The sequence below is a fragment of the Mugil cephalus genome, chromosome 4 (assembly GCF_022458985.1).
Source record: "Mugil cephalus isolate CIBA_MC_2020 chromosome 4, CIBA_Mcephalus_1.1, whole genome shotgun sequence".
NCBI lineage: Eukaryota > Metazoa > Chordata > Actinopteri > Mugiliformes > Mugilidae > Mugil > Mugil cephalus.
In genome coordinates this window covers 10437816-10464414 of record NC_061773.1, presented here as the reverse complement: position 1 = coordinate 10464414, position 26599 = coordinate 10437816, and the positions used below count along the sequence as shown (strand labels likewise).

Genomic DNA, 26599 nt, shown 5'->3' with positions numbered 1-26599 from the left:
CCACAATTATTTAAGGATGTCTTTTCCATTATGACTCTGCGAAGTGCCAAGAGTGTCACATTGGAAAACAACTTAGTTCCACTCCTAAGGAGCCTCTAAAAGGGTGTAATAAGAGTTATTACTTTGCCCGGAGAAAGTGATACCAGGACTCCAGGCATATTTTTTAAAGCTGCCACTTATCACACACCTGCTGTTTTCTGTCAGTCCAGATGCAGTGTAATAGTGCAAGATTTTGTATGGTCTCAATTTCTATGACTGCACAGCTCGAGAGCCCTATGCGGGTCATCAAAAATACACAAAACAGCTACACTATTCATCCAGTACATGACAGTATAGCATACGAACATGCTGAGAACCAGATGGATGGTAGAATGCGTGAAAAGGCAATGATGTAAGGTGATTAAAAATAAACACTCAGACACCGCACCATTAACACTCTGCCTTTTTATTCATAGTTGGGCTTGAACTCCATCCATACATAATTGATGCTGAATTGGACGATAACAGTCAGCAATACTGTTCACCACCGCCGATGATTACAGCTGAAAATTAGGAGGAATAAAGGACTACTTTAAAGCCTAGACAACTAATGAAGTGAGTACCAGTTGGTCGCTAATGGATAGCCTACATAACGTTTCACGTCCCATATACTGTATTTTAGAATGAAACAAATAAAACATAAAAAACACTGCCAGTATATGGACAGTGGGGCCTAGACGAAACAACAAATATACCCAATTTTCTTTTTAGTTCACAGATAGACCAGGGAGCTTTTCTTGCCATTGTTGCTCTCTGTGTAGAAAGAAAACAGTCTGAGTTCAACTAACGTTCCAAGCTATCAACATAGCTAACCTAAGCTTCGGAGCTCTCAGGTTTTGAATTACCGTAACTCATAATGGTGCATCATCATTATCGTAATGGCAGCTTTTTTTTCCAGAAAGCACAACTTCCCAGTGTTCAGCCGCACTTTGAATTTCGTCCATTGGTGAGTTACAGTAATTCAAATGGTGTAAGCTTTTTTTCATCCGCAGGCGGATCTTAACACCCTGCTTCAGTTTAAAGGCTTAAAGGGTTAATTTAGTGGTAGAAACCTCCATTGTGTCCTTGAGTTAAAGGTCTGGGGAACTCTGCAGCCTGCTCACGTATGGCCAAAGTTTCTTTTCAACCTATTGTCATGACAACTTGCTGAATTTCATTAGAAATTCCATGGTCTCTTTTCACATCACTGCGAGCCTCTTCCTGTGTGTACGCCCCTTTAATGATTACTGTATGTTGCTATGACAACTACGTGACACCAGTTGTACTTTACATCGGCAATATGACTGCTAATCACTTCATGTTTATGCATTTAGTTAGCGGTGACCTGTTAGATAATGTATGACAAACTAGAGAGGAAATATTGTCATGTTCTTGTGTTCCATGTGACACACCAAACATCATTATGTCAGAGCTATTCATCAGCAACAGCTGATGCCAGAGAGGCATAAGAATGAGAAAGACAAAGAAAAGTAGCCAAAGCCTGTAGAAACCACACACACTGGAGTCAACTGTCTGTTGCTAGGCTCCATTACCAGAGACTGAATGAAAAGCTTTGGAGAGTAATTTTGACAAATATACAAATTCTACATTGATGTTTACTCATTCATCCATTGTCTTTTTTTGCCGTTTATTCCTACTCAGGGCAAGGTCCAGCACAGATTGTGCAGAAGGCAGGAAAATACTTCTGATGAGTTGCTAGTTTGACGTTCACATCTACAAATAATCCGGCAAAAATCAACCAAACATCCTTGAATTTAAACAACAGCAGGTAATTAAAACAGCTTCAGCAAACCCAGTTGCTCTGGGTCACTATTCATAAAACATGGACATATTTATTTTCGGTCCCAAAGGTAAACAATCCAGCTTTTTTTGTGTGCCACTTAATGTTCTGAAAACACTTTTGCTTTTAACTTACTAAACCAACTCAAGGGCAGGCTATATTAATAATGAAGCGTTTCATTTTCTTGTTCGCGGGCCGTCTTAACTACAGAGTGAGGTCATTTATATTATGGCTGTGCCTGACTCACTTGGCAAATCTTCGGAAAATGACAGTCCATCATATATCTAATTTCAGGGACACTCTTTGTCAATGAGCATCTTCAGTCTGCAAAAATGTCACCTTATACTGCTGACAGATAATCAGAGATGAGATAAGAGCTGAAAAGAAAACAACGAGATACTCCTGTCAAGCTGAATGAAATTCATATTTACAGTGACTTGCTGAGCGTAGAATAAAATTAACTACTGTTGAGTGTTGACTGTTTACTTATTAAAATGACCCCCAAGCCTCCACTCACATTGGGCCGTATGCATAAATGTGAGAAGAGCAAACTAAACGATATGATAACATATTGACGTCATCACTAATCCTTTGTTCATTTTAATCTCTTCCATACGAATGAAAAAAAAAAATCCACTTATATCTGAGCGTGTCATGTGTGCATGAGGGTATGTGTGCAGTGATTCACAGCAAATTTTTGTGTGTCTCAGTACATATCAAATGTTTCAAAATGTGGATGACTTTGCCTACCTTGGCAGGCTTCATCCGTCCAAAGCCGACACTGATACAGAAATACACCACCGCATAAGCTCTGCCAGTGGGGTTATGCCAGACTCTGAGGAGGAGTCTTTGTGAACCATGACATCCAGGTGAAGAACTGCCTGTTTACAAAGCAGTTGTTCTTCCCACTCCAGTGCAAGAGGCACAAACATCGACTGGCGGACCAGCTACGAACGCACATTGAGTACACCTGGATCCCATCACCAGAGATGGAATCCTGCCTCCAGGAAATTGTGCGCGTTAGGTATAAATACAGAGGAACAAACAGAAGCACACTATGAGAAGTGACCATGAACTGACCCTTCTTTAACAATCAACAATATACTTGGCATCAAGTGCATTCTTTTTACCATTCAGCTTGGCACATATTATTATTTTTCATCTACAACTGCACTAGTCTCTAAAGAACACAAAGGGTTTTTGATTTCAAATTATAAAAAATGGACATTGCGACATTCACCCCGTTCACATTTGTGCTACAGTTACAATACGAAAATTATGTCCAGATATCAGCAATTGCATTGGTCTGCAAAGTCTTGCATTCAATTCACCACCCAAGGGTACCCTAAAGGTTGGATGTATACAGACATTGTGTGAATTATCCATTCACTAACGCTACATTGACTTTAAATGGCTTTTGAGTCTACTCCCATGTCAACATATTTTACTGCATCATAAGGACAGATGGACCCAGCAGATGTCGGCGTCTAGTTAGTGTTCATTTTCTCCTCCTGTTGCTTTATTCTTTGCAGTTTTGATCAGGTTGGGAATTACAATACTGTGAAACTTGTAACCTTTAGAAATCTAAACAATGTACTGACCTGACAACTCTTTGCTTTAAAAGTACCCTCATTAACTACTAAACATTTGAGTTGCTTTCAAATGTAAAACAATCAGAGCTCTCATCCGACTCACCAGATGAACACAAAAATGCTGCAAATGTGCTAACACGGCTATATTTGAGCTGCCCCATGTCCAAAATGAGTAGAATTACAGAATACACTACAGGGCGCTGGCGCTTGATGGTACTTTTTATAATGTACAGTATAAAAATAAACTCCAAAAATCTGCATCGATCAGACATAACATTATGACCACCTTCCTAATGCTTGTGCCTTGGAACAGAATGTTGTTACTGGGGGTCTATATCAGGCTATATCCTGCTGGAGAAGTGTTATTGCTATAGGGTGGGTGGGCCGGGTCTGGTCTGGGTGAGTGGTACATGTCTAAGTTACTTTCACAATAATGCCAGGTCCAAACCTTTTACTGGCAGAACATTTGATTGGCACAAGATAATCAATGTTATTAACTTCACCTGTCAGTGGTCATAATGTTATGTCTGATTGGTGTATTTAAATTAAGAATATAATGAAAAGCCCTAAGGGGATAACTCGCAGTACAGCCAGCAGGTAATAAGCTTGTTTAAAAAAAAAGCGAATCATGCCTCACAACTAGAATTTGTAGATTAGCATCAAATTTAACGTAGGCCACTAATATTAGTATTCCATCCAACTCCAAGGAAAACAAACCAGCATGTCAAAAAAAAACCTATTCCTTGTATTTTGACTTACTGGCAATCACACATGGTGCTATTGGGAACATTAAGGTGTGCTGACTTTCAGGACTGCCGCTGACTAGCTTGCTCTGACACACACTCCAACAATGACCAAAAATAATAATAAAAAAAATCAACACAAGTAAAAAGCATCAAAGAAGACACTCCTCAGAAAAGGCATAGTACTCGAAAAATGGTGTTGGATCAAAAAGTGTTGCCTGTAACTCTCGCCTTGAAAATCAAGGGGGAAACAGGGATGGAGAATTAACCGTGGAGCCCGTCCACAGCCCTCAGCTCTCCATCTCCTCCTACCCGGTGATTCCATCACAGAGCTCAAGCGTTAATATGGTTGATGCAGTCCCTGCCCAGAGGGGGTAATGAAGTGACTAAGGACTGACCGTTCCTGACCGCTGACAAGACAGCAGGTGAGCAGGGAGGTGTGTGTGTGTGTTTGCGAAAGTGTGTGCGTGTGTGAGAGATGGAGAGTGTACGCGTACATCAAGCTTGAGAATGAACTAGGCGTCTAACCACAAGTCCACACCAATTAGTTGGCCTAAACTGTCCCCTCTCTCCGAGCCATAAAGATCCCCAGGTTTATATATCATCTTTACTGCCACATCAGTGACATCTATCAGCCTCTTTCCCTCCGTCCAGCACTATTCCTTTTCTTCTCTTTCTCCCTTCCTGTGTCTATCCAAGCCGTGTCTCCTTTAACACTACATTTATGCGTCAGCTTGGTAAACGGTAATCAATGTCTCACATCGGTGGACTGCTTCATCTAAACGATTTTTCATGAGGTGCGTGTGAGTGTGTGTGTGTGTACACTTGACAAAGAGAGAGAGAGAAAAAAAAGCAGATATAGACGGGAGTGAGGGGTTTTTACTCGATGCACACGGAGAAAGTTTTGTAAGTAAGAAGCTCAGAATTTGTGTATCAACAATCTGAGTGTGCTGAAAAATGTGTGAAAATGCCTGCCTGGAATTGGCGCCGGCTCCAGAAGCTCACAGTAATGCATTCACTTTTGGTACATAAATCACAATCAGGCCATTCTGCCATCTGGGTTACTGTTACATGGCCCTTGTAATGTACACGCAGGTTAGACCACCAACCGAATAAACGGGGAGCAGAGGATACAAAGCAGATACGTATCTGTGCTGGGTAATAAGACAGCAAATGCGTTGCTTCTACTTTTTTACTTGGAGAAAAAACGTTTGATATTCTGCATCAACCAGCAGTTTAGAGGTGGAGTGTGGAAATGTGTTTTTATTTTATTTTTTGTTTTTTTAGCAATCAGGTGGTGTTAAATGTTTAGAAGTCACAAAGATAGAGGGACTGGCACATTTAAGAGGTGTTTTATAGAAGTTATTTGGAAAATTTAAAGACCCAATAAAAGAAATGAGTCATTATTTCAGCATTCAATCTGAAAGATTAATGTATAAACTAATGCACGTACACTTAATTCCTCCTTAAATCTGCGTGAAGTTTTGCTGATCTCTACAGCGTGTACAATTTTCCTCCAATAACGCAACCTCCTAAATCAATTTTCCAAACAACGGGTCAACAAAGGTCATGATCCTCACCCGGGGGTCCCGTCTCTTTGACGGATTCCTGTACAGATCAGCAACTAACTGGAAAATTAAAGCCATTGATCGGCTATCGGGGACAACGGGCATTTCTCTCACGTTCACAAACACCAATTATCTGAGGATAAATGGTAAACTGAGGTATGATAGAGGTCTCGCAAACACACTCAGTTCCCATGCGTACATGGCCAAGAGCGCAGACACCCTAAAGGAGTAAACTTGAGCATTTCTCACGTCGGCCAAGGTCGCTGAGTAATATCCAAGCTTGAACTGGACTGTAACCCCTCGGTCACAAATCATATTCTGCAATATGAAACACACAAACGCACACACACACAACCCTCCTGTTGGGAATAGGTTGTGTTTCATCCAGATATCACGAAGATAAGGGACCTGTCTCCCTACAAAACAAACATTAACCTGGGACGGAAAGAATTTCATCAGTCCTAAAGTATCTTTGGGGAAAGCCACAAGTCCAATTTAGAGTTTACTGTGATAAGTGCACGAGTCTCTTCTTTTCTCAGCAGTGACTGTTTTATGAGCTAAACAAATGGCAACAAATATTTAAGCCAATCTAGGGGGTCACATCTAGGAACAGTTTGCTCGGTTGAGTAACATTAATCAATGTTAAACGGAGTCTGGAAGCACAATGAAAGGCCGCGAAGGAGGGAGGTAACTGCTGAGAGGAGCATGTTGCACAAAAAACTTGGATGTTGTCCAGCAAAATGTGTTAAACAAACAGGGTGGAAAGAACGCTGCCCGTGCCAGTTTTGATCTGTGCATTTTAGACTCACGAAGCAGACTGACAATTATTACAAATTCAAACATGAATAACTGATCCTGAAGTAATCGATGACATGAAAAGAAAGAACGAAAGGAAGCTCGGATATTCGTGCAGCGAGGCGTTTTCAATCAGCAACATCTGTGAGGGATTATCGTGAGATTATTACGCGAATCAAACATATTGTTTGCCGATTAATCCGCAGTTAAATCGGCGTCCGTTCAGCAGCGTGGCATCGGTGCACAGTGGCACACGTCCAACTTCCCCTCAAATGCATCCTGTTGGCGCATCAAGTGGCCGCAGTCCTCGGAAAGCCGCCTCACCGTGCGGGGGCTGCGTGCGGTTATTTTACAACCCTGTAATTACCTTCGTGAAAGTGGCTGATTTCGTCTGCATAGTTGCACAAATTTGTTCTTCTTGTCATTACGTGGGCTGTAACTGCACATTTACACCTCTCGTGCATTTCCCCTGTCATTTCACGCGGAGTACTACTACATGCAATGTTGGCCAAATCACCGTGTAGTGGATGTTGACACAATAAACGCACGTAACGTAATTTTGAATGTGCAGCTTGAGTAACCCGTAGGACACCATTTTCTGATTTACAGCAATGTGACAGTCCTTGCAAGTAGTCTTGAGTAATGATTCCATGTGATCGGGATCACGGCAAGTCTCATGCGCAGCGCAAATTACCGACTGCAATAACCAGACCTTAATTGTGTTACAAGTGGCAACAAGTTAGGTGATGGTGCTCAGCGTGGAGATACAGAAAATAAAGGTTCGGCAAAATGCAAAGGAGCTCCTCTCCCCTCCCCATGCGCATCAACGAACACACAAACGTAAAAACACAAAAATCCCTGCATTTGTGGAATTTCACTCCATCCAACTGAGTTCCACGTACGCAAAACTCCCTCGGCGCAGCGTCGAAAGGCATTTTTGCAAGTCCACCGGAGTTGAACGCTGCACGAGCATGCCAGCGCGAAGCGAACTTTGCCATTAAATTAAAACACCCTTAAAGTCCTACCTTTCTTGATGCGCGTTGGAAACAAAATGCCTTTGCCTTGACAAGTTGCACAGGGACGGGGTGACGGGTGTTCAAGTTGCCGCGTCTCCCGGAATCAAAGTGTATACGGTTCCTTGCGAGATGAAAATCAGAGGGACACACGCTCCGTGCGCCCCGTCTGCCACCGCGCTGCGCGTCTGGAGTCTCCCTTCCCAGAAGCGCAGGGAGAGGAACGGCAGAGACGCTGTCGGCACGGCGCAGTGTGGAAAGCCCCTGGTGGCGATGGAGGGAACCTACAAATGAAGTGGGCGAGAGAGGGGGGGGAGGAGAGAGAGAAAGAGAGCGGCACGGGGCTCATTGGAGCTAGAAACAAATAGAACAAACAGACCATAAACACCTTGACACTTCAATATATAGGCTCGGCCTGAAAAAGACATGTACTCTGAAAGGTATAGAACACATGAGTGACTTCACCTGAAACTACACCTTAATGAATCTGACAAAATGTGCCCTATGGACTGCTTTCACCACACAGCCCACAGACAGAAGAAAATCATATGCATTTGTGTGTGCGCTGGAACTGAACTGAACTGAAATCCACAGCTATGTGAATAAAGCGCTTCCAGGGAACAGACAACCAAACACTGCTGTCTTCTTTCAAAATCAAATCTAGTAATTCCCTCTATAGGGCCGCTTTATTCTTTGGCACAAAGTCCACACAGAAGTGTATATTGTGGTTATCCTTGCAGTGTTCTAAGCTTTGTTGAGTCATTTACTCTCAACAGGACAGAGAGTTAGACGAGAGGGAACATTCAGCAGCTAGAGAAAAAACTATTAGCACTATTTTTACGACCCGCATGAGTGGTGGAAAACAACCGTAACAGGAGGGGAAAAAAAGAGGAATTGCTCATAGACGGCTGTGATACATTGTCTGGAGGTGGTATTCAGATGAATTTTCTTTGGGTATTTGAGAAGGTGAAAATGTCAAGCATGCCTGCTTCCTTGAAGTGGTTCACCTGTTAATCAAAGTACGCGTGAGCCTGTGAAATATGAAGTGAGGGACAAGGGACGCGAATGTGACAGAGGGAGGGAGGCTGAGGCCCGGAGAAGAGGAACGAAGAGAAAGAGGGAGAGGAGGATGTGCAGCAGATTACCCACCCTCACACTTGGTCTCTGAGGCTCAGTCAGCAAGGTTGAGAAGGTTAGGAAGCTGATGTACCAACAAGGGTTTTAAAAGCTAGTGTGCAGAAGCTGTTCAGAGAGGTGCTAAAAAGAGGAAGACAGAGAGAGAGAGGAAGAGGAGGCAGCTGGGGGAGTTAGAGAGGAGCAGAGAGAGAAAGTGAAAAAGATACTGGCTATATCTGTTCAGGTGTTAATCCCAGGCAAGGACTGAGCCAATAGTTCACCTTATAGACCTACAGACAGAGGATTATACAAGCCATATTGAAAGGCCTTAAGGATTTATAACTAAATGTAATTCAGAAAAACATTGTTCCAATTTATATTTTCCTTTTTACATTCCCATCCATCTCCCTTCTGGAACTCCCATTGTGATGTCCTATTTTCCCTTTATTCCCTGACATGACGAACAATTTGTATGTTCGTTGAGTGATGCTCTTGAGATTATGGCACAGGTCAATTTTCCAAGCGGCATCTCTGTTCATTCTCCTCGCACACAAAATGCATTGTTCCATTTTAAGTTATCATCAGCATTGCAATCTCAGAAGACCATGGTTTTCTTGTGGCCGAGAGTTAGATTTTGGCACAGCATCTTCTGTGGCTGTGGATTTCCGTTTTGTTTCTTGTTGTTTAGCCAAGGTGGTTTCATGTGTCTGCAGTCCGGTGCAGAGGGCGTGTTGTCATCAATGGCAATCTTCAGCTGCATCTTCCCAGGTGGTTGGATTGATGTTGAAGGATTTGAGATCTTGCTTGCGGACATCCTTATAGCGAAGCAAAGGGCGGCCAGTTGGCCTTTTACCGGATGACAGTTCAGCATATAGGATGTCCTCTGGGATTCGACCGTCGTCCATCCGACGGACATGGCGGAGACGCCGGTGCCTCAGGAGAGAGAACATGGTGGGGAGCTGTGCTCTCTCCAGGACTGCTGAGTTTGTGAGCCTGTCCTGCCAGGTGATGTCCAGTATGCATTGCAGATGGAAGAACTGTACTAATGGCACAGGCTCTATGCAAATATTATTTCTGTAAGAGAAATTTGTTTTGTTTTGTTCTTTTTTGTTTTAAAAAAAAGCAACAATGGCCAATTCGCTCTGTAAAATACCACAAGATTTCTAATACACTGTGAGTGTTTCAGCTTTGCCAGCAGAAGGCGAAATTTTCTTCTCCCACGGACTCTCGTTATTTTCCCACTCTGCTGCTCATAATCTAAAGCCAAGCATGTTACAGTTTATGGCTCTAATACGTTTAATTCTGTACTGAATACAATTTTGCTTGGTGTAACGGTTTATTCTGAGTATGTACTGAGTATATACACACTATATTTCCAAAAGTGTTCATTCACCCATCCAAATAACTCAGTTCAGGTGTTCCACTTCCATGGTCACAGGCGTATAAAATCAAGCACCTAGGCATGGAGACTGCTTCTACAAACATTTGTGAAAGAATGGATCACTCTCAGGAGCTCAGTGAATTCCTGCATGGTTCTGTGATAGGATGCAACAAGTCCAGCTGTGAAATTTCCTCACGACTAAATATTCCGCAGTCAACTGTCAGTAGTTTTACAACAAAGTGGTAGCAATTGGGAATGGAAGCAACTTAGCCAAAAGGGTCAGGCCAGGTAAAATGAGGCGCATAGTAAGCCGAGATTGGCAACTTTCTGCAGAGTCATTCGCTTCAGACCTCCAAACTTCATGTGGTCTTTGGACTAGCTTAAGAACAGAGCTTCATGGAATGGGTTTCAATGACTGAGCAGCTGCATCCAAGCCATACATCACCAAGTGCGATGCAAAGCATCTGGTGCAGTGGTGTAAAACACGCCACCACTGGACTCTAGAGCGGTGGAGACGAATGATGAATCACGCTTCTCCATCTGGCAATCTGATGGACCAGTCTGGGTTTGGTGGTTGCCAGGAGAACGTCTGTCATTGTGCGAAGTGTGAAGTTTGGTGGAGGAAGGATTGTGGTGTTGGGTTGTGAAAGGAGTGAAAGGAACTCTGAATGCTTCAGCAGACCGAGAGAGTTTGGTCAATTCCATGTTTCTCCCAACTCTGTAGGAACAGTTTACATGACAGAGCACCAGTGCACAAAGTGAATACTTTTGGCAGTATAGAGTATATATTGTTTGTTTTGCATTAGATAACAACCCAGATATTTTACATTTTGTATTTTTGAAATAAATGTAAATACTGTTTCTGTTGTTGACTAAATGAGACTGTATTAGTACAGCACTAGAGTGATTGAACTCGGGATTATTTAGCCCTACTGATAAATGAAGGAAACAAATGTTGGGATTTAATTTAACCTCTTATAACTCTGTCTTGGTCTCTTTTGAAAGCCAAGACCCTGAAGTTTTTATCACAAAAGCCGAATCACTCTAAGTGGTATTGTTCTTGAGTAATCAAAGTTACCGCACTGTTAAAAAGTAAAAAGTTGTAAGGTTTGACTGAATTGTTTTGTTTTGAGAAAATGGAACTTCAAAAAGCTACTGCGGAATGTTAAAGGGTTAAAGCAAACTGTAACTTAGATTTACACTTAGACTTGGACAGACTTTAATGATTCACATGGGAAAATTGCTTGGCCATGGTAACTTAGTTGTTACAAAAGGTTGAGCTGTTATACAGCTGGATAGAGTAAGGAATAAAAGAATCCTGTAGCGTTCACTATGGGAACAGAGCTGAATCATTCTGCTGGAGAATGAGCTCCTCTGTCCCTCTAATGTTTGGTGTAGTGGACAGGATGGATTGTCCATAATTGAGAGCAGTTAATCCATTTTCTTCCAGTGTCACAGTTTGTCTCTATGAGGGAGGGTTTGTTTTTTAATATACATTACACTGATCAACAAAAACATTAAAACCCCTCCAAGGAAAAATAAATAACATCTGTTGGGCAAATTTGGACCTGGTATTCATTCAGTTACTTAGGCATGTACCACCCACATAAACCAGACCAGGGACCCCCAAACCATAGTAATGACACTCCTTGATGGCAGCAGCCATCCCCAGCAGGATGCAGCCTGACACACACACACACACACACACACATACACACACACACACACACACACACACACACACGGACACTCTTAAAAGACCCATGTCCATTCTCTGATGAGTCACATTCGTTTTGGAGGCACAAGGGAGACCTGCACAACATTAGGAAGGTGGTCATAATGTAATGCCGGATTGGTGTGAACCACAGCTGAATATCTTGGTTTGGGTGAAAATGTGTTGTAACATTTTTGGAATTTTTTTCTAAGGGATAATGTTGAATTAATTACCGTTTTTGCTTTGTAATCACATTTTTCCTTGTACCTTATCCTCTACACTGTACCTCAGTATACTTGCTGTCCCCGGTCATTTTTACATAGCCAGCTCTCGGGGGTGGAAGTGCTGACTAAGGACAGGTCTCTTGAATATTACATTTTTCCTCGGCAGCGAGGTGTTGAAACACTGCCCGTGCCTATCGCTCAAGCCCATAATGGGAACCGGAGACTAGCAGCTACAAACATAAATATCTGTAGATATAGTTGTGAGACAGAACCAGCAGCAAATCAATACATGCCAGTAAGAAAGAGACAGGAGTGGGCTTTGAAAAAGACAAAGAGGAGTGCGGAGGGCAAAGGTAAAAGGTCCATAGATAGTAGTAGCAGATTCACCAGTACTACACGATCTCCTATCTGGAAATGACTCTAAAGGAAAGTACTGTCATAGCAGTTGGCAGTTGAAGGAGTTCATTTTATCCCAATAAAGACATCCTCCGTAATTATGGTATATTTTAGCCCTCTTTTCACACAGCCCTCAGTTTCAATATTGCTTTTGTCTGGTTCAAAAACATATACTACATGTCCTACATGGTTTCAACGACAAGAGACACAGTTGTGCCCTATTCTACTTACTCTTAGTTCATTAAAGTAAATTAACCAAGTGCGATTACATGTACACCACAGGACATCTACTCGCAGCGTTGTAGCTGTTAGAAGGTGTTGTAATACCAGGCTCAGATTGGTCAAAATGTTGTGACCTGCCAAATCTGACACATGGACAAGTCCTCAAGAAGCTTAAAATAAATAAATAAATAAATAAATAAATCCATATTCAGCTGGGCAACTTGTCACTTTCAAACACCAGGATTTGAAATAAATTAAACACACTAACTGTGTGCTCAGTGTGTGATCAATCTCCTCAAGCGGACAATATGTTTGGCTTGTTAAAGCTAATTTGATCATTTCCACGGCTACAGCAGCACACACAAATGCTGTGCAATAGTAATGCTCACTTGCTCACTGCACTGAAGAAGGGATGAAAGGAAAAATAATCTAAACCAATCAGGCATAACATTATGACCACCTTCCTAATATTGTGTAGGTCTCCCTTGTGCCTCCAAAACAGTTGTGACTCATCAGAGAAGCGACATGGTTCTTCTGAGGGTGTCCTGCAGTGTCTGGTAACAGGACGTTGTTAGTGCGAGAATTATTTTTCAATTCTTCTTAGTAGTGTGATAATCGTTATTTCCTGTTAGTATACCAGGATAGAAGGCCTATAGGAGATCAAATTACAATGAAGGGTCCCCTCCTTCCCCTATAGAGCTCCAAAGGCCATGTGATCACGCAATGCATTGTGGGTCACAAGCACCATTTTTGGGGTCAAAGATACTCTGTCTACATTGGTATTCTATTCACATATCTGCCACTCTAAGTAGCAACATTAAATCTAATGGAGCAGCAGACTGAACCACTCAGGCCATTAGTTGTGTCAGCAAGGGCAGAATGTCTCGGTATGTTTGTCTCACGGTAACACCAACAGCAGCAAGTTTTTCGGTACCATTTTACCGACCTGTCTCCCGGAGTCACTGCCCATGGCGTTGCTCCAGTGCTGGACAACAAGAGAGTGTTATTTGTGTCTTGGAGTCTAAAACCTGTTGTCTGAGTTGAAGAGAAGAGCAGCTCCTTCAGACTCATTGCACTCATTTTATATCACTGAAAGTGCGGTGTTGCGCAACATAAACAGACTTTTGAATTGCCCCCTAAGCCCATAATGCATTGCAGATTTTGTCCTCCGCTGCGTCACTTTTTCGATCCCTATGGGTTGAAGGGAAGGGTCTCTGTGGATCAGGCTTGTGCAAGGTCCAAAAGTTTTCCAGCAGAAAATTGTATTGTCACAAGATGGTCAGTGGTTTTAATGTTGCTGATGATTGGTGTAACTCAATTAGCTCAAACAGCAACTCAAGCGTTTTTATATTTCATGCTACAGTTGCAATCCATTAATATATTTTAGGTGACACATCGCAAAACGGCATATGGTAAAAATCGATCTGGTGTAGCTTGAAACTGATGCGTTCACATGGATCATATCTGGGGCCTAAGAAAGAGACACTTCAGAGCTGCCACCAAGAGGATGCAAGGTATAGGCATGATTAAGAATGACATACATCATGTGTCCATTGTTTTGTTATAGCCTATGGCTGTATTTTGCAGTCTCTGTGAATTCACAGCATAGCATAATGTTCCAGCTGTGCGTGATGTCGTATGTTAAGAGTGCAGAAAATACTCATGCAAAAGGTGCGTCTGTGACGCCCTCACTCCTCCAGCGAGGGTCCTCTCTATTCAAGGGTCCTTTTATGAACTGCATCATCCTTCAAGATGGCACACTTAGATCTATTTCCAGGTCAAAGGCAAGAGGACTGGGGAGAGGGAAGATGAGGGTGCACAAAAAAATCAAACGAGCACAGACTTGTAGCTGAAACCTGATCCAAAATCAGCACCATAGACAATTCCTGATTTGTAAACAGTAGACTGTCAAGAGCAGATTCAAAGCAGATCCCATATACGGGAACAAATACAGTATAATACTGTAAGAGAGCGCAGCTTCAAAGCTGATCCCAAATCAGCACCATGGACAGCTCCTTACTTCCAAGCAGCAGAGTGTAGGAGAGAGCTGCTTCAAAGCAGGCGCCATATCAAAAAGCACGGACACTTCCTCATTTCCAAACAGAAGAATGTTGAAGAGCGCAGCTTTAAAGTTGATCCCATCGGCACCTGAGGCATGTCCCTTTTTTCCAAAAAGGAAGGCTGTGGGTAAAAACTGCTTTAAAGCTGATCCCATATCAGAAACATGAATGGCATAAGTTATTCATACAGCCACCAGACAGAATTTTTTTTCCCCTCATGATGGAACGGGAAGCACAGAGTCATAACAGACAATAGTGACTTCTTTATCCTTCACAGTGTGCTCCCTCTGGGTGGCCATGGCACTCAGCAAAGAAGTCTAGAAGGAGGGTTTAAAAATTGACAGCATACATATCAAATTCTCTTTAAAAAAAAAGAAAAAAAAGAAATGACTCAAGGAAGTTGAGTAAATTGTAACCTGTAAGGCAGGTGTGGCAAATGAGTGTAAGGAGCAAAGGTGAATCTCTCTCACCAGCACAATTTATTTTATTAATTTAATTTATTTATTTATTTATTTTGAGAAAAGGTGCATATGCAGGGGGAAAGACATACCCTGCTGCAGCAGAAGCAATCCAAAGATAAGGATATGATGGACATACTAGTTAGAGGGTAAGATTCAAAAAAGGAGACATAATAAAAATGAAACAAAACAAAACACAAACAAAAAATAAAATAAAGAAATGGAAAAGGCCTAGTGTAGAATGTAGAAGTATGACAATGTTTACAATGTTTACAAATCTTGGCAAGATTCAGAAATTGTCAATAATGTTTCCTCACAACACAAGACTACAGACCTCCTCCGTCACTTTCATTTTTTAATTTAATAAAGATTTGACTGTACTGTGTGTCAAATTAGGGTGGCTTTGACTCATTGAAGGTTCACTCCAGCCATCATGGGGCCATTTCGGTTCAATTTAATTCAATCCAATAAACTTTATTTATCCCTGCAGGCATATCTTCATGGTGGATAATAACACATTAAAACAACACCCTAGCAATGAATACTGCATAAAGACTCCTCACCAGCTCTCACTCGGCTTAAAAGACAGAGCTCTAACTATAACTACCTGCTTACGTGCGCTAAAATTAAAATTACATGTGATTACTTTCAATCAAGTAGCATTAAACTCCAAGATTCTACAGTAGATGAGGCAGAGGAGGTTTAGTCACAGACTAACAGTAAAGACAGTTAAGCCCCAGAGGTCAAATTAAAACAGGGCTGTTATTATCAAACATTAGCGAATGCCTTTATATCACAAGAGATTAAAAGAAGACACTGAGGCTCTCACAGCATAGAGCCAAATAAACCTGCAGCTTCAGTGCAGCTCTTCTGTCTGGCTCTACTCTATCAGATTCTATCAGATCTATCTATAGTTGTACTGGAGGATTTTCTTAGCTATGCTGAAGCTGCAGGCCCGAGGTTAAAATCAGCACACCTGCCAGACATACACTTCACAGTTTGGAGAGATCAGAGAAGAGCAACTGCGGGCCCGAATCAATAGTGCATCATCCGTGTTTTACTATGTGGTTTTCAAGTCGGTACCTTCAGCTTGCATTTGCTTTCTCCATTGCATTAAGGCATGGCGTTTCTGTGCATGGCAGTTCTGGGTTAAGAGGAGTTGTCACTAAGACAGCTTTTCTTAAACCACCTCCTCGTTTCACACAGCTCCTCATTTGATTATTTGACATCATGTTACTTTGCAAATGCTCCATTTTATGTTCACCATTCAGCATTTCTTCCATACTTTAAAGGTTTCTAAAGGTCAGCCTCAGATCTGCAGTCGGATTACATGCTCTATTAATAATGTTATGTCAGTAAAACCGTCCTGAGTCACATTTAGGAACAAAAGCTCACTGGGATAAATTAATTTATTAAACATCTTTGCATGCGAATTTGACACCATGGTTGCCCTGTCTTTTTCACGCTGGAAAATGTAATTTATAGTCAAGATCTTAGATCTCAGGATTGCACTGCAGTCATATCAGCAGGTCATTTGCAGCCCGGAAGAGTTTAAGCTGAATTTGCATCAGGTCAAAGTTGAACTGATATCAGAGGCCGGCCGTTTCTTTCACACCTGCATACTGCATAATATATCATTATTAAACTTTTACTATTTTCAGCCATGCTAGCGGCTAGCAGCTGTGGATAGTACCATTCATCTGTTAGTCCACCACCGTGGCCCAAACTGAAAAAGCCCCACTGGCTATTCTGAGATGAGATTCGGTTCAGACATTCATGGTACTCAGAGGAAGAGCCCTGCCAACTTTTTCAATCCCCTGAATTCTGCTCTAATGCTTGTTTGACATGTTTGCCTTTCTGTCAAATATCTTCAACCATTGGATGAATTTTGGTATTGGTATTTGGTATCTAGAATTGAACTTCAAACTTTAATTGTCCCAGAAGGGGGATTTGTTTCCACTTTATTGTACACATATTCAACACAAACAGAAAATTGGACAAGACAGGAAAGTGCTCAAATCAACAACAACTTATGACATTAGACACTGAATGTGGTGGACATAGATGGGAGACACTGGGGAGAAGAATTATTTGAACTGAGCTATTGCCGGCTTTGCCATTAATCATAGGTTTAGTATTGATGTGTCCATTGGACGGACTGCAATTATTTTGGTGACCTTCTGACTCCTTGCCATCAACTCATATTTATAACTGTAGTCTATGTTTACGACATTCCTTTCAGCATCTCCCACACAGAGTTTGTCCATAATGTGATTATTATTTGCCTACATTTGAGATGTGTGACAACTCCATTGCAAACAGTGTGGGCCAGTCTGACCAGAAGTGTAATGGAAGCTGTGTTTTTTTTTTTTTTTTGACATAATAGGACAGCTAATCCATGGTTTTATCAATAGGTTTGACATATACCTTTCAACAATAAATAAGGAAAAGTGTTTATGATTCATCATGTTTTATGTACGCAATAAAGTGCAATCAGCAGTGTTAGCATCATGTATGTCTAAGTGATCTATTTGAAGGTTTGAGGAACTCTTGATGAGTCTAGCCTTAGTTATTGTACTTCACAGTACAACGTAATTGGGTACACATCGATGAATCACTGTTCAAATCAATATCATTCATTCAGACAATTCGCAGAGTAATACTGTTCCAATGTTTTACTCTAAAGGCTACAGGCAAGCATGATTATCTCATCCATTTGATAGGCATCTGAAGTATATCAGCTCCTATCTGTCTGTTCGTCCTTTGCTGCATGTGGGTAGAAAGGACTTTCAGATATCACTGAGACTCCCGTAGGCGACAGGCTGATCACAGTCCCCCAGAAGGAGTTGTAAAGTACCACAGCTTGATAATCTTTGCTGATTTGATCCTATCTTCTTGCAGGCGTTGGGCTCTCCTTCAAAGAAACCCTGCCAGTAGAACCTATCAGCACATTCTATGTCACTGCAGCTCTTTGCATCCATTCATTCATCTAAACAACACTGCGGCTTCACAGTTTGAAATAAAGCTTTGAAACCCAGCGAGAGGAAATGAGAAAATCCGGGCACTAATCGACAAGTCGCATAGTCAACAGGAATATGAGGAGCAAAGTATTATTCTCCTCATCAGATTTAATGTAAGTTTGCCGCAGTTTGTGGAGCAGACTGACTCAACGTTAGCGGTCCAGGGGACCTAAAAATAGTCGCTCGTATTTACCACATTAATCTTTCCCAACACCCCGCAGAGACATTAGATTGGGGGTTAAATTCAGTTATTTTCCCAAACAGAGTTTCCTTAGTCATATAACATTACAAAGGCGTTGCATTACCTTGTGAATGCGTATATGTGAAAGGGAGGGCTTGTTCATAACGCAGAGGCAATTTATTGCCTAGCAGTCTATTTCACTGAGATCTTAAGAATGTGTGAGGAGGAAATATCACCATTTTGTGTTCATAAAGCAATTTTACTGCAGAGACCGGCTCATAAATGGAGAGAGAACAATATTCTGCATAACCTTACATTAAGGTTGTGCATATAGTCTCCATATATATATATATATATATATATCAGGAACAAATATCTCATACATAGGCCTACAATGATTTGCAGCCGCTCCTTTTGTGTGACTATGACTTGTTGGCAGGTTATTTGCAAATTTGTGAACACATAATTAAAGTCAATATCTATGATAGCTATAGGACTGAATTTAATAATCACAATAAGTTTTAATAATTTAAAAAATCCTAAAATAACTATACAGCTGAATATACTGAAAAGAGGACATGTCAAGGCCTGTGACGCGTACCATCTTAACCTGAGATGGCATAAAGTGAGCTGAAGTTTGTTGTTTTGTTTTTTCCTTTCGAAAAGTTCCATATGAGAAACAAATGGTCTCTGTGATTGAAACGGGCTCATTTTCTGGAGCTGTAAGACATGTCATTTAAAAGTTTACTGTTACTGTAAATGATCAATAAGGATGATTTTTATTTTATTTTTTTGCAACTGCACAGCCATTGAACAACTACAGTAAGCACTGGAAATCACAAAACAGCCGCACTGCAGTCCTGCAGAGCGGCTGCACGCCATCACCGTCAACTGCTACTGAAAGGCTCAGACTTGTTTTATGAGTGACTGGTAATGTTATGGAAAAGATGGCTGCAGAGATAGAAGTATGTCTAACTCGTGGAGGATTCTTGCGCTGAAATCCAACAGTGATAATGAATGAAAAACACCGTAGACTGGCTGCCAGGGTTGGAATACAACATATAAAGCATAGCTTACCTCTACTGTTAATGTAAGATTAAAACACTTACAGTGGTTCATATATATAGATTTCTGAATAATGCTTTTACCTGACATTTCACTTATCACAGTTTGACACAGATAGCTGTCTTGCAAGAGCCACTGAATATGCTGGGGTTGTTTCAGGCACTTTTTATTATAGATTGAAATTACAGATAAATAAAAGTCTTTTAATGTCAAGCTCTATGCAGATTGTCCATATTCCTTAAGTCCTGTCTATCTCTAGCTCTAATGCCACTGCCAATAGTTTTTATAGTGTTATATTTATTTCTAGAAGATATCCTAGACGTCCATTCATGTGAGGCAGATACAGGAAATTACTTTTAAATGCACCATCTCATCTTGGCAGTTGGGCAGTTTAGAAAACCTGGGCCTTTTCCATTTTTCCAGCTCCCTTACTCCCAACTCCACTAACCTTGCTGCCCTGACATCCATCACAGTGGATTACATCCCTCAAGCCATGTCCACTATTCCCTATGTCAGTCCACCTGATTCCTTTAAGTTGGAATAAAGTGGACTGATATAAGGTCTTTCGTTTTTCCTCTGTACCCATGTTAAAATCATTCTGTATTGGACATCTTATTCTGATTTATGAATTATTAATGGTGGACTAATCTATTGTGTGTGGGTGAGTGGCTTGTGTCTTATTTGGCTTGTGGCTAATAATGTGAGCATTTGAAGGGAAGTGAAGGGAGCAGCTGACCTTAAACTTTCACCATGTTAGTTTCTTATGTATAATTCAAAATGACATGCTTCTCTCTGGTGGTTGTTTATGGGGTGTAGCGGTGGGAGTGTCTGTCAATAACACGGAGCCTTAAAAGGACAGGGGACCCCAAAAGCGTCACATTGTGTCACAGTGGCACATTATTTCTGCAATGTTTTTAAACATTATCACAGTATCAGGGAAGGGAGTGCTCGACAGAGCTACGCCAGAATGTTTTGTCATATAATTACTATCATTCAACATTTAAAGTACATTTTCATACATTTTAACATAGGCATTTTCTGTGGGTTTGTTTGAAAGAAAAAAAAAGAAATCTGCATAAAGAAAAACATCCTTGTTGCTAAGCAACATTGTTTTGCGTCCTTACACAGCAGCTGCATTTGTGTCTGAGTCCAACAGTTAGTCTGGATTATTGTCAGTGTTTAACTGTTATTCTCCAGCTGCAAGTCTGACAGAGAAATAGCTGTAAAAAAAATTTTTTAATTTTTTGATTAGATTAGTCATGATTGATGTATCATATTTGATACATTAGGCTTGTAATAATGAAATAATACAAGATTTATTTATTATTATAATATGTGGGGTTTTTATGTTCCTCACACTTACTGTGTATGTTTCAGATCACCAAAAAATGTAAATATCAGTCAAAGATAACACAAACATAAAGTGCAGTTTTTAAATTAGGGTTTTTATTTTTAAGAGAAAACAAAATCCAAACCTATACGACCCTGTGAGAAAAAGTGATCGCCCCCTAAACCTAATAACCACTAATAACTAATATATACAATGCTAATAATGCTAAAGCAGCAATCAAACGTTTGCAGTAACTTGAGCCATTTACAGTACATGGAGGAACTTTGACCCACTCACCTTTGCATTGGAGGGTTTTCCAGCATGAACCGTCTTTTAAAGGTCATGTTACAGCATCTCAACAGGATTCAAATCAGGACTTTGACTAGGTCACTCCAAAGTCATCATTTTGTTTCTCTTCATCCATTCAGAGGTGGACTTGCTTGTGTGCTTTGGATCATTGTCCTGCTGCAGAATCCAAGTTCACTTCAGCTCGAGGTCACCAACAGATGTCTGGATGTTCTCATTCAGGATTGTTTGGTAGACAACCGAATTCATGGTTTCATTCGGGGTTCCAGGTCCTGAAGCAGCAAAACAGCCACAGACCATCACACTACCACCAGCACACCACCACAGTTTACCCTTGGTATGATGTTCTCTTTCTGAAATGTGGTGTTACTTACAGCAGATGTAATAGGACACATACCTTCCAAAAAGTTCAACTTTTGTCTCGTCAGTCAACAGAGTATTTTCCCAAATGTATTGAGGATCATCGAAATGTTTTCTGGTCTTTATGTTCTTTTTGCTCAGCAGTGGGTTTGGTCTTGAACTCTGCCATGAGGCCATGTTAGCCCAGTCTGTTTCTAATGGTGGAGTCATGAACACTGACATGAACTGAGGTAAGTGAGGCCTGCAGAGTCTCAGAGCTTTAGAAATGACTTTGCAACCTTTTCCTGATGACTGATAGGTCTCAGTGACGTTTTTTTCTCATTTGCTCTTGAATTTACTTCACTTGGTCAGGCAGGTCCTGTAGAGTAATAACAGGAAAGAAGAAAAAGCTAAAACCTCATTTAATTCTCAGAGGCACAAATGTTTAAGTATGGTATGTGATTTTGGTTTAATTGTAAATGATTTTATACTTCATTTACTTGTTTAAATTTATTAATGTGGTGATTAATTGTTGAATGAATGAATGTTTGTGCAATGTTGATTGCGTTTGGAACCACAGGAAGACTAGCTTTAGTCTCGCCTAAAGCTAATAGGCATCCAAATAATAAACAATAGAACTCAAGTGTGATAAACCACAGTTATGTTGTGTTTTAATTGCATTTTGTGTTTACTTGTGTTATCGTTGTTTTATATTATATTTGTTTGACTTGTTTGATGCAAAATAAATAAATAAGAAACCAGGAAGGGGGCACACACTTGTTATGGCTCATATGTGTGCAAAACATTTACATTAGTATCAGCAGTGACCCCAGTGCAGTTGTTTCCTCAGCAATAAATTAGAAAGTGTGTTGTAAAACTACTACTAATAATAATATTTTTAGTGCTTTCATGGGGAAATTGACCCATATTGATGCTGAGCATTAATGGCGTTTGCAACAAAATGTGTTAAAATCTAAAAATATAAATAATTTGGCTTGGTTGGTCTTGAGCAGGGTTTGAATAGTGAAAGAAACGCAATACAGCTATGAGAGCTAATTAATGCTGCCAGATTAGTTCCCTAAAGTCATGATTTCAGTGTTGAGTAAAAAAAAATAAATGGAGACAAGTGCTGATGAAAAGCTTGTTTGCAGTATGTGAAATATGTGATGCGTAACTACAAGCCAAGAAAAATAGGCTCGTTCTATGTGACTGCTGTAACGAAAGAGCTTCCTCTGTGTGGCCTCTGTGTTACGGCGGCGGAGCCAGTGGATTTGACACAAGGTCACACAGCGCTCTGATTGACATTCGCGACTACTCTGTTTGCCACAGAGGGGTCTGTCTTGGCAGCACCTCCTCCTCTTTGCACCTCAGATGGTGATCAGTCATTCACAAGTTCGCTACCACACGACAGCCTGACACCAGCGGGCAACCTGACAGATTGACCAGAGGAGAGATGGTGAAATGTTTTTTTTTTTTTTTTTTTTAAATGCAACTGACTAAACACCGCCACACCGCACAGGGTGTTCCCAAGAGACATGGTTATGAAAAAGCGATTTTTTTTTTTCTCACTTTAAATTGTGTAAAATTTATACTGAGATCATCACCAACAACTGTTACAGGATTAGGCCAAACAAACTGTTGTTTGATAACGTCCTTGTTGCCCTGTTCACACCTGGTATTAAAATACATCTCGTGCCAGCACCGAAAATCCCATCGCAGTTATAAACTCTGCATACAAATATTAACACGTTATATTGATGGAAGGTCTGAACAGGGCCAGTGTCTCCATTTTTCACATGGAATTTTGCCTTTGGTGCTAAAAAGTACAGAAAAATATAAGTGTCAATTTCCGAAAAACAAATGACTCAAACCTTACTCAGGCAATCTTGAATACTTTTATTTATAATAATCACAAAATGAGGCAACACAGTGGTGACTGGGCCTTTGGCACACAGATAAAAGCACTGCAGTATATTTGCATTATTATGAACCCAGTGTCTGTTTTAAGTTACTGCAAAAGAAACATATATGAAATATACAAGAAATACATAATATATAAGTATATATACTTTAGGTCTCCTTTTTAAGGGACCAAAAGTAATTGGACAGTTGACTCAAAAGCTATTTCATGGTAAAAGGTCTGGAGTTGATTCCAGGTGTTGAAAAAAAAAAAAAAGACTAAATCCATCAGAGCAATAGCTGAAATGTTTGGATTGGCCAAATCATCCGTTTGTTACATTCTGAGAAAAAGAGAGCGCGTTGATGGGCTTTCAATGTGGCTGAGAGCGGTGTGGAGGGCTATGGAGATGATGATCTGTTGGACCTGTAGGCAAACTGATGTTGGTCAAGGTCTGGGTGGAGTCTGGGCCTTGATATGTTGCAGCACCAGTCTTTCCATACATTTCATTATGACTGGTGTCAGAGCTACAGGCCGGTAATAATTCAGCCCCAGGATGGAGGATGTTTTGGGCACAGGGTGCTTTCCTGGTGTCAATGCCCTGCAGGACTCGCAGTACCTGCTATTGCTTAAGGGTGAGGGGCTGATCGTGTCCCGATGATGTTAACGGTGTGCCCTCTGCCTGTCTGCTGTCCTCTTCAAAGATGATTCTGAAGTGTACAGGAATATATTTTCTGCTCAGATTCAGCCAAATGCAGTAAGGTTTATTGGACAGTGTTTCACAGTCCCAATGGACAATGACCCAGAACATACTGCAAAAGAGCTTTTTAAGGGTAAGAGGTGAAATATTCTGCAATGTCTAAGTCAATCACCAGATCTTAGGCCAATCGAACATGAATTCCACTTGCTTAAGACAAATTTAGGGCAAAAAGACCCACAAAAAGGCCTGGTAAAGCATCACAAAGGAGGGAACCCATCGTTTGGTGATGTCCATGGGTTCCAGACTTCAGTAATTGCCTACAAATGATTCGCATCAATGCTTAAAAAATGAACATTTTATACATGGTCATTTGTTCAGTTACATTTGAGCCACTGAAATGGGAATTCCTTGTTTAAAAACGGTGAATGACAAATATTTCTGGGCCTAAATAGGCCTAAATGCAGAAGGCCAAATCAAATGAGTTTTGAGACTGCTGCTGATGCAAACCAGCCTTGGTTTGCCTCTGGCCACAAAAACAAGGAGACTGGGTGGCTGTGACTGAGAAGGTATAGTGAGCCATCCACAAACCAGAAGACTAGCCACATGACAAAGTATTCTTGAGAAACACCCCAAGTTACTCTGAAAGCTTGGGACTAGTTTGAGAATTCATTTGTGCTTGTGAGAGCGAATGTGTAGACGTGTCATTTTGATCGCAAAACGCTTTGAGAACAAATAGGTAGAAAAGTGCTATCTAAATACGAGACCATTTACCACATTTATCTTGAATCCCAGTAAAACAATACTTTACTGGAAAATAATTTGACCGGCAGAGCATAACTTTTAGCAAGAAGTAGAAAGAGGAAATGCAGTGATTTATCAATTTGTGCTGCGAGTGAAGCCATTAGTGCAAACTTCTCAGTGGTAATGAAGTAATAAAGTCACAGGTCAATTGGTGCCTGACGCTTTTATTATTATTTTATTTATTCTGTTGTATTATTTTAGTCTGTGTAACTGCATTTGCTGGTTAACCAGGACTGTGCACACACAGAAAAGAAAAAATGTCCATCAGTGCTTCCTTGTTAAAAGTAAAGTCTACTGACAACAATGTCAATATCTGTTTAACTTATGATGGCATTTCTGATGAGTTTTAATACTTTGAGGGCCACAGCCAAAATATATTCAGAGAAAAAATAATAATGATAACAATAAAAAGAAATCCGCTCTTGTTGGTTATGTTGTTGTTGGGTTGTTCCCCATTTCAGTATTGTTATGTTGGCATGTGCGGTGTGTGCTTAACCATTTATGGGGCAGGGAACCATCTATGGTCACTTCGGCACACATTTTAAATTAGGGCCTCTCAGTTTGGTTTAGAAGCATGCGGTTTTCATTCAGCCAATCAGAGAAGACGAAGGAAACATTATCAGGTCAAATCAGGGTCAAATATGACCTTCAAGGTCCACCTCTGCATGAAGGTTGAGCATCTGCTTTATTAGGTACCACACAGATGTGTCCTAATGTAGTCTAAAGCAATTGTGTTCTAATGGTCTAAATACATGTTTACATGTGTTTACCACCTAAGGGCACTGAAGGGTAAAAAAGGGTTGACATATAGAATTTCCAAGTATTTTAATGAGTGCCCTATAAAGGGTTTAAGGTAAAAAAAAAACTGTGACTTCTTTCCACAGTCACAAGCAATGACTAACTTGCCTTTCTGACTACATAAACATGATATGTAAGCATCAAAGATTTCCCACCTTTGAGCCTTTATGTGGTGCTGTGGCCCTTAAGGCATTAGCAACCTCACATCTCTAGTTGTGAAATGTGGCATAAAAAGTCATTATACAATCTGAGCCATTACCTCTTTTTCCAAGGGTTTAGAACATTTGCATGAAATCACATATGTGAGAGAAAATGATGGCAAGGCAGTTTTCACATTTCACTTCCAACCAGTCATGCTTCAGTATTATATGGCAATTACAGACGTGGTTCACCTCTATCGGCTAAGCCATAAACTCTAATTCTCACACAGTGGTGATTAATTTGATTTTCTGAAGCTTTAAGGGAAACGCGGCTCCATAACATATTTAAATTTTTATGGGCAGTGAGAAAAGAAAACCAACTTCAAAAGCAGCAAAAAAGAAAAAAATATATCATACTGACTGATGCCAGTGGACATTCTCTTTTCCAAAGTGAGTGTGCAGTTTATAAATTAGGGGCAGGACAACTAACTTCACAAATAATAATCCTCATACCAGTATATGAAATTCGTTCAACAACATGTGAGCTGGTGACAATGCAAGGTGTTTGTATGCTAAGCATGCTATTAAAGTTGTTTGTGGTGCCATTAAAAGCCTGTCTCTAAAACTGGCATGTTATAACATTAATGTTAATGTTGGTGATTCAGAAGCTGCTGACTGCGTAGGATCTTTGGTGGATCAATACAGACTGCACATATGTAAATGTAGTCATTAAATCTCTCTCCAGTTATGTGTCTGTGGCTCCAAGAACGACGAAATAGCCACTGAAAGACAAATAATTGCCGTCACTGAAGAAGGAAGAAAGATATGTTTGTGGTTATGGGGGTAGAAGGTGTCGTTCTTTGATCTAGAAGATATTTTTGCGTAACTTGCAGGCTTGATTGAAGGATGTTGAGCATATGA

General features: G+C 40.7%; 1 protein-coding gene across 2 annotated transcripts in view; it reads right to left on the bottom strand.

Annotated features, from left to right (window-relative positions):
* LOC125007280 (cadherin-22-like) overlaps nucleotides 1-7787 on the bottom strand; it is a 150381-nt gene extending 142594 nt beyond the window's left edge. For both annotated transcript variants that reach the window (XM_047583997.1, XM_047583998.1), the window contains exon 1: nucleotides 7543-7787. The gene's annotated coding sequence lies outside the window, so the exon portion shown is untranslated. The remainder of the gene's footprint in view (nucleotides 1-7542) is intronic.
* Between the last annotated feature and the right edge of the window lie 18812 nt (nucleotides 7788-26599).